The sequence below is a fragment of the Vicia villosa genome, linkage group LG5 (assembly GCF_029867415.1).
Source record: "Vicia villosa cultivar HV-30 ecotype Madison, WI linkage group LG5, Vvil1.0, whole genome shotgun sequence".
Classification (NCBI taxonomy): Eukaryota; Viridiplantae; Streptophyta; class Magnoliopsida; order Fabales; family Fabaceae; genus Vicia; species Vicia villosa.
This window is the reverse complement of record NC_081184.1, coordinates 122438356-122447734: the sequence shown is the minus strand read 5'-3', so window position 1 is coordinate 122447734 and position 9379 is coordinate 122438356. Positions and strand designations below refer to the sequence as shown.

General features: G+C 34.0%; 1 protein-coding gene, 1 non-coding gene and 1 pseudogene across 36 annotated transcripts in view; all 3 read right to left on the bottom strand.

Annotated features, from left to right (window-relative positions):
• Positions 1–9379, bottom strand: part of LOC131602298 (uncharacterized) — a 50165-nt gene that overhangs the window by 30487 nt on the left and 10299 nt on the right. For 27 of the 35 annotated variants that reach the window (XR_009284014.1, XR_009284006.1, XR_009284005.1 and 24 more), the window contains 5 exons: positions 4625–7657; positions 1424–3618; positions 894–1252; positions 190–321; positions 31–84 (listed from right to left, as the gene is read on the bottom strand). The gene's annotated coding sequence lies outside the window, so the exon portion shown is untranslated. The remainder of the gene's footprint in view (positions 1–30; positions 85–189; positions 322–893; positions 1253–1423; positions 3619–4624; positions 7658–9379) is intronic. The other 8 variants (XR_009284019.1, XR_009284007.1, XR_009284018.1 and 5 more) reach the window with 6 other exon arrangements.
• LOC131608496 (small nucleolar RNA snoR14) lies at positions 6337–6430 on the bottom strand (annotated as a pseudogene).
• Positions 8999–9094, bottom strand: LOC131608471 (small nucleolar RNA Z101). The gene has a single exon (XR_009285730.1). It is a non-coding gene; the product is annotated as a small nucleolar RNA Z101 (small nucleolar RNA).

The following is a 9379-nucleotide window of genomic DNA, read 5'->3' as shown; positions in this document are numbered from 1 at the left end:
ATAAAACATAAGTTCCCTGATTGTACATACCACAATTGCACCAAATCTCTGCAACAAGGAATATGATGTTCCAGAGAGAGCAACCTGTGGAAGGAACCAAGGAAGTTAAGAATGTGGTAATTAAACACTGATAACATTTAGCGGTGAAAATTGCTTTAGTAATGTAAACCATGTGAAGGTAATGTAAACCTGGAATGCATTATCTGGGCAATTGTGGGAAAACTTAGAAATTGCCCCTGCACTAACTCCAAGTGGTGGTCTAAGAGAAACAGTAGGTGCAGGAAGATAAACGAGTATGAAATCTGCGAGTATAGCCATGACCTGCGAACAATATATGTAATAGGGATGTTATGGGAATTGACTACAATGCAGCATACATGTTTCACAAGAAGTAATATTTTCTCTCCACTATAGCATGCAAATAGAGCATGATATTGATAACAAACATACTGTCTAAACAAATCAAGGTGCCATTTTTTTCATTAAAAAATTTATTGTATATAATTCATTTGGCATTTATAGCATCAAAAGTATTTGGTACTAAAACCAAAGAAACTGTTTTTTATTCAAATCAAACAAACTTTTAATTTCTCCAATTAGTCCATATCATTATATATTTTTTGAAGTCTAATCAGTCTCATGATGATCTTCATACCAAAACAAGTGACAAAATGCAGCAAACAACAAGAGGAAATAAAAAATTGTTTTCTCAACACATATCTCAAATTCTAGTCGATCAAACGTTGAAACACAATGCATCTCATAAACATGTCAAAATCAGTCTGTTGCAAAAATGAAAAGACTAACAAGCATACACAGAAGAAAATAACCACCAAAAAGTAATCAACGAAATTCATAGGAAAAAAATTCTGCAAAATTGAGAATATTCATACCACATCGGAGAACACGATTTCAAGCTCATTGAAAAAGTTCTCTCTCCTGCGATCATACTCATCAGCAGTCTAAAGAGACAAAAAATACAAATGAAATAGACACCACAACATATATATAACACATACACATTGTAAGTTGAGTTATATGACATTAGATCACCAAACAAAGCGTTGTAGACAAACAATAGTTAATCATACTAGGTGAATAGAATGTGTGAGAAATACTTATCTTCCAAATGGCGGTAGGAGATATTTGATTTGATTTCCCAGCCATCCTGTTAGTGTCATCTTCAATTTCTTTTCGAATCATAGCAGTGTTAATTTGTCCCAACAATTTTCACAATCTTCCAAATATAACTCTAAAATCAAAATGCATTGTAAGACATACAGAAATAGACACCACAACATATAGATAACACATACACATTGTAAGTTGAGTTATATGACATTAGATCACCAAACAAAGCATTGTAAACAAACAAACAATAGTTAATCATACTAGGTGAATAGAATGTGTGAGAAATACTTACCTTCCAAATGGTGGTATCAGCAGTATTAACATGGTGATTCATGTCTCACCTCCACTCGCAGATCTGCCCTAACAAACTCTATTGTCGACATCGGCATCACATTGGCACTATGATTTTCATTGTGAGCCGATTTCATCCCGATTTGGGAGCTTCGAGTGACGCAAGACGTTCACAGCAGCTCTATGCAACTGCACATTACTCGATCCAATTCGCAAACCGACTAAATTATACGATGCAAATTCTACGCCAGATAAGTGAAACTGTGACGGAGATTTCTCCCAAAAGCTGTTTGAACATACTCAATAAGTGAACCAAATTCATTTAATATCCATCTTCTCTACCATTATTCACATGTGCAGGTAACCATGGCAAAATCAAAATCCATTACAAACAACAAAAATAATCACATTTAGCATTCATCCTACCAATATCTCAAGTCAGACAGTACATCCGGCAAAAACCATACTGCATCACCACATAGTATATGTAAAAAAGCTTGTCTGTGGGATCGGTCAATGTTGTCGGGTATTGGAGATTGTCAGTAACGGTCAATGTTGCCGAGTATTGGAGATCGTGAGTCCTTACAATTTATAGTCACACCCTATGTCGAGCTTCTGAGTTGCATCATCTTGTTTGAACCAGTCGCGACATATATCTCATTTCTCGAGCTATACTGCACTTGCGAGTTTCATCGAACTGGTGGCAATGTTCTCGAATCTCTATCTGGATCTGGAAGAGGACTGCAAAATACAATGACAATAGAATGATAGATTCAATATAGCCCCTGCTTTTATTCAAGCATATGGGGAGCCGACCCTGAATGGATCTCAAACTAACGGTCAAAACACGAGATTTATCGTTAACTAAACCAAATGAAATAGGAGGCTTGTATAAGTACATTTAAGTAAACAAATTTCTTACAATATAGGTAATTGCCAAAATAAACATCAATGAACAGTTACTATGCTAAATAATTAGATAGTAACTCTACTATCTTATAATTTTCTTCATATTAGCACTATTGATTATCTCTTAACACATTGAAATTACACTCTAAGGATTATAGTTTTCTTCTCGGCAGTGACATTACACAGCAACTCACAAGAGATCACTGTCACACAAACACACGTCTATTCGCAATTCACCAATACATCATCTTATATCCCAACTTTTAATTCTCACTCATTATCACATATGTACCTATCACTTGTCAATTTTACAACATTAGACAATTATAATCTCATGTCACCTTAAAATACAATTGCCACATAAAAATACAACTTTGCAACTTTTAATTTTACATAAAACCAATGAACCATGTCACCTTAGGTAATTTCCATTCCTATTTTCTTAACAGTGCTAGGTTGAACGCCCTTAAATTTTTATACCTAGACCGCCATCCTCTCTTTCCTAGCACACCTTTTCCCAATGAACTAACTTATTTTTTTGCCTTCCAATCCTTCACCTCATAAGAAAATTTTAAAGAGAGACTAAGATTAGAAATAATACCTCACAGGGCTTCAAAGAAAAAAAGAGGAATAAACAACTAATGCGTACAAGACAGATTTCAGAAGGATGAATCGACCATCAATAAATAAGCATCGGTTATTCCACTTGGACAACCTTCTCGGCATTGCTTCAATCACAATTTTCCAAACTCATGTCTAATCGGTTATTCCACTTGGACAACCTTCTCGGCATTGCAATCCCAGAAAATGAAAATATACTCACAGCTTCCACAAGTATTTGGACATCTACATCAGGAATTTGGAGGAATTAGTCCATCTCATTGATTGCATTCCTGAAGTTTAAGGTCTTCAATCAGTTAAGGCCAGTAGCAGACTTGTAACCAAAGGAGAGCTTCTGTTCACATGTGACTGCTCTTGCTAGAAAAGGGGCGATTGTATTGAATTCTGTTGTGCTAATTAACCATAACAGTATATTGAAAGAGGAACAGATCAATGGGTGGAGGTAATTCTCCTTGGACGAAATGTAACCAAAAACAATGCTACTGATGTGAGAACAACCTCACGAACCTCACGAATTTCCTGCATCACACATTCCTCCTTCCCTCTTTTATGCACTTCTTATTCTTATTCCAAATCATGATTCTCCAACCCATTGTTGCCACCAGACACGCTTCTTTCATAGCTAGCTGTCCACCTTGCACTTATACACCGTCATTCTCCTTCCCCCTTTGAGAAAAATGCAAACATTAAAAAATATGTGGAACAGGCTGCTATATATAAGTTCAATATCCCCATTACAAGACTATAGATAAGAAATCATACTTTTTCTGATGGAAGCAAGGTTACTTGCTATCAGTGGCTTAAAAAATCATATACTATGCCAAATTTGTAAGATAAGAATATTTATCACCTACAATCTCTATTAATAATAAACATGTATATATCTCATTGTTCTATCAAACGCAAATTTGGATACCCAATTCAAACCCTTTTGGCATATTACTGCACAAAAGATTTCAAAATAACTGACCATGTGATAAAATGCTCAACAATATATAACCATCCGCACCTGAATCAAAGTGAGGCTTACAACACACAAAACCATCCACGCATAATGTAAAACTCACAAACACCATCCTTAATCCCTTATTAATTTCCCTCTACCATTCAATAAAATCCAGGTTGTTGTGACAGACAAACACTATTAATCGACATCAATATATTATGCCTGCATATGCCTGCATAGACAAGTCTACGAACTAGACTTGAAATCCTATTCGCCGATGTTAATATTTGGATAGAAACATCCTTGAAATTAAATATTTTCAGAAGAGCAAAAATCTCGTAAGTCCTTAAAAGCTATAAGTTAAAAAAAGAAAAGAAAAGTTGGAATTGAGAAAGACTCCATAAACTCTTAGAAGTGTAACCACATGCTTCCTTCCCTTACTATGCTATACTTCATCTTACATAAACACCAAGAAATAGTTAATGGCTTACCTAAAAAGTAAAATTTAATAGGCACATTAAATAATCATACACCAAAACACACCTCTAACCAACCAACAAATCAAACACTTTCAAGTTTCAAGCAATCAACAAACGATCAAAATATTCATTGTTATAACTTTAACAGTATTCATATTCATTGTTATAACTTTAACAGTATTTTTTTGTTTTCCAATCCTTCACCTCATAAGAAAATTTTAAAGAGACTCAAGATTAGAAATAATACCTCACAGGGCTTCAAAGAAAGAAAGGAAATAAACAATTAAGGCATACAAGACAGATTTCAGAAGGATGAATCAACCATCAATAAATAAGCATCGGTAATTCCACTTGGACAACCTTCTCGGTATTGCTTCTATCTGAAAATAACTGATGTAGAAATGCCCAAGTATTTGAAAGTAGTTTTATTGAATACTTTTGCTGCTCCGTCTTACCAATATTGTGGAATTGACTCCAACTAAATACTTTTATGAAAGTTTATTTTCAGATCATATATTAACTTAAATAATTGTAGATTTGCCTTGGCCCTCATGTTTTGCCAACTTTTCCCCGCAAAATCAAAGTATTATTTGCGTACTGCATATGCGAGACGTGAACATCTCTTCTACTGAACTGCTAATCCTCCAAGAGATTCATCTGATTGTCTTGCCATTTATGAGGCTTCCATCTACCAACACTAAAATAGTTGAAGTTCCAAGACACTCTGAAATCAAACCTCTCCATTTAACGTTGAATCCCTTTTTTTTCCATCACACGGTCCAAATATTTTCAGTCCAAATCAACTTTAAACATCAACGCTTCTTCCTCCTATTTGAATCATCTACTAACTAATTTGCTAAGAATATTCCATCTACGATTTTCCAGCCTTCTAAGAACACGAATTGCAAATTAGAGATAAACAAATTTAGCCGCCACCATCAATTTATTTGTCAATAGCTTTGCTAAGACTTTCTACATTCTGCCAATTAAAGATATCGACGTAAAACCTTCTAGTTTAACCAAATTCTTAATCTTGGTAATTAATGCTAAAAACCATTATTTAGCTCCATGCACTATTTTACCAATCGAATGAGATTCAACAATGAGACTATGAAAGTCCGCTTTAGTTACATCTTAAAACTCCTTAATAAACCCAAAATTTATGCTATATGAGTCGGGGCTGTTTGAACTCTCCCAATTCCAAACATTATTTCTTATTTCCTCCTCTCTAAGCTTATCATCTCTAATGTGTTTAAGTTCAAAATTATGCATAACCAGTCTTTCCCTCTTTTGCTTTCTGAATAAACTTGGGAAATAATTGAAAACTTCACCCTTTATCTCTTGAACCCCAATCTATTTAATCGAATTAATCTTATTAACTTTTCTTCTATTTACCAGGCACCCGAGAAAGAACTTTGAATTTGCATCCCCTTTTCTAAGCTATTTTGAGCGTGATTTTTGTCACAATATGCCACAATTCAGATTCAACATTTCAAGTAGTTGTGTTGATGCTACTCTTTTGGCTTTGATCTCCTCTTGAGAAAATGATGTACTTTCACCTTTTTTCCAAGTCACTTGAGTTTTTCTTTCAATATGATTACTGCCATCCCTGAACTTCAACTCACTCCAACATTTGAGTACACATAAAGGTTTTGGTGCACAATTCCTCCTTTTCTCGAGAATTAGAATTGGACAGTGACTAGTTTTATCCAAATACCATTGAAAACATTCTGGGCATTTGACTAACCATCCCTTTGAAAATATGAATCTGCCAATACAACTCATTGTTGAGCCACATCTAATTTGGACCATGTGAATCTTTTGCAAATTAACATGAAATCTATCAGTGCTGCAGAATTCTGATAACAATTCAAAAACCAAAAATAATTGATAAAGTTACATCGCAAAATTGAGAAACTCAAGAAATAAACAAATCAAGCACAAGAGGGAAATATGAAAGCGATCAGAACCTGTCGGGATTCATGAATTACATCAAAGAATATCAGTGGATTGACAGGATTGACAGACAAATGAATTTATATCATCATATCGCTTTTCTTTTCCCTCTATGTATTATCACTTGTCAACTCTACAACATTAGACAACTATAATCTCATGTCACCTTAAAATACAATTGCCACATGATTTTAGAAGAAAACCAGTCAAATGAAATGAATAATTCTAGTCAAATGTATCACCAATGCCTTAAATGAAGCCTTTTTGTTCTCGATTATAAATCAAACAGTACCACTTACCTATTTTTCAAGATTATTCCTTTTATCCAAGGAGTCCAAAAATGTGATTCAACTCCTCTTCCTAATTTCATGCACAACCTTTCAAAGAACCAATGTAATTTAAAGTCCCACGACCCACTTTCTAAAATTTTTATGTCCTGCCACCAAGCTGACCCCATTCTCTCAATTTACCAAAGATTTCACCATATTTACTTCTTAAAATCTTAACCCACACACTTTCCTAATAGAGTTAGGTTGAACACCCTTGAATTTTGTATACCTAGATCCCCCCTCCTCTCTTCCCTAGCATACCTTTTTCCAATGAACCCGACTTATTTTTATGCTTTCCAATCTTCCAACCCACAAGAAATTTTTAAAGAGAGAATCAAATTAGAAATAACATCTGAGCTTTAAAGAAAGAAATGAAATTTACCGGTAATGCGTATAACAATGTTTAGAAGGATGATTCGGCCACATGTAGATAAGCACTAATTATTCCACTTGGACAATCTTCCTGACACTATATTAATCTCCAATTTAAATAACTTCTTTCTTCTATGATTACAACCATAGAAACATTCAAGTATTTCCAACCTTAAAATTTGATTCACTGATTCATCTGACTCAAACTAAAAGACTTTTATGAAAGTTTATTTAAAGACCAGATATTAACTCAAATAACTGTAAATTTGCCATCATGGCCCTCATGTGTTGCCAACTTTTTCCCACAATTAAGGTATCATTTGCATACTGCATATGCGAGAAGTGAACATCACCTCTATGGAACTAAACACACAAAAATATAAAAAGGCGATAGACCTTTACCATCTTCGGAATTTTTTGTGAGACTTCCATTGACCAACGCTAAAATAGTTGATGATCAAAGACACTCTGAAATCCAGCATCTCCATTTAACGTTAAATCCTGTCAAAATTCAAGTATTTCCAGTCCAGAAAGTCATATACTTTTTTTAAATCCACTTTGAACCTCATTTACTAACTCATTTGCTATGAGTATTCCATCTACCATATGTCGGCAATTTAAGACTGCAAAATGTAAATCAAAGATAACTTTTTTTAGCCACATGCTGCCAATTAAAGATATCGACCTAAAATAATTTAGCTTTATCAAATTCTCAATCTTTGGAATCAATGCTAAAAACGCATTATTAGCTCTACACACTATTTTGCCATTAGAATAGTTTAGCGACACAGAATTCTCACACATTGGAATCAATGCTAAAAAAGCATTATTAACTCTACACACTATTTTGCCAATAGAATAGTTTGGCGTCACCGAATTCTCAATCTTTGGAATCAATGCTAAAAAAACATTATTAGCTCACCACACTATTTTGCCAATAGAATAGCTTAGCGTCACCGAATTCTCAATCTTTGGAATCAATGCTAAAAAAGCATTATTAGCTCTACACACTATTTTGCCATTAGAATAGTTTAGCTTCACCGAATTCTCAATCTTTGGAATCAAAGCTAAAAACGCATTATTAGCTCTACACACTATATTCCCATTAGAATAGTTTAGCGCCACCGAATTCTCAATCTTTGGAATCAATGCTAAAAAATCATATTTTAGCTCTACACACTATTTTTCCATTAGAATAGTTTAGCGTCACCGAATTCTCAATCTTTGGAATCAATGCTAAAAAAAGCATTATTAGCTCTACACACTGTTTTTCCATTAGAATAGTTTAGCGTCACCGAATTCTCAATCTTTGGAATCAATGCTAAAAAAGTATTATTAGCTCTACACACTATTTTGCCAATAGAATAGGTTAGCGTCACCGAATTCTCAATCTTTGGAATCAATGCTTAAAAAGCATTATTAGCTCTAAACACTATTTTGCCATTAGAATAGTTTAGCGTCACCGAATTCTCAATCTTTGGAATCAATGCTAAAAACGCATTATTAGCTCAACACACTATTTTGACATTGGAATTTTTTAACGCCATAGAATTCTCATCTTTGGAATCTATGCTAAAAAAGCTTTATTAACTCAACACACTATTTTGCCTTTAAAATGAAATTCAGCAATGAATATGTGAAAGTACGCTTTCCCAAAACTACTTAATAAACTTGAAATTTATGTTATTCGGGTCCGGATTCTTCAATCTCTCGCAATCACAACCAACATTTCTATTACCTCCTTTCTAAATTCAGCTATGACAGTGTCACACGTCACTAGTGCCAATGAAGGGACAGTATAATATAATTCAATCACAAATCAAGTGATCCATCCATGTAGCAATGACCAATTCATTCTAGTACTATGATAATTTTAATGCTAAGGTCATTTTAGATTAGATGGATCCAAAAAAACAGAGAACAAAACACAGAAACAAACTAACAAACAAAAAAATCCATAGAACTTAGGGCATCAGTTTTCTTCCAAGGTGATATTAACATCAAGATATTCAGATGCAAATTACCCATTTACACCATTTCAGATTCATCATTTTCCCAATTCTTATAACTAGTTCAGACATTCTAGTTGTTGTTTTGACAATTTGGTTTTACATAAAACCATTTTAGCTTTTTGGGTGGATATTGATTGAATATCAATTATTTTTTTTAAAGGCCGTAACATTAAATTCAAGAAAAGTTGTAAGGCATAATATATGCCATTAGAATACAAATCCCATGCATGAGATACTACTCCCGGAAGCAAAACAAAATATGAGTTACAGCTTGTCCACTTCCACACGCCTCATATTCCCCAAATAGAAAACCAGAATATGAGCCAAAGAAAG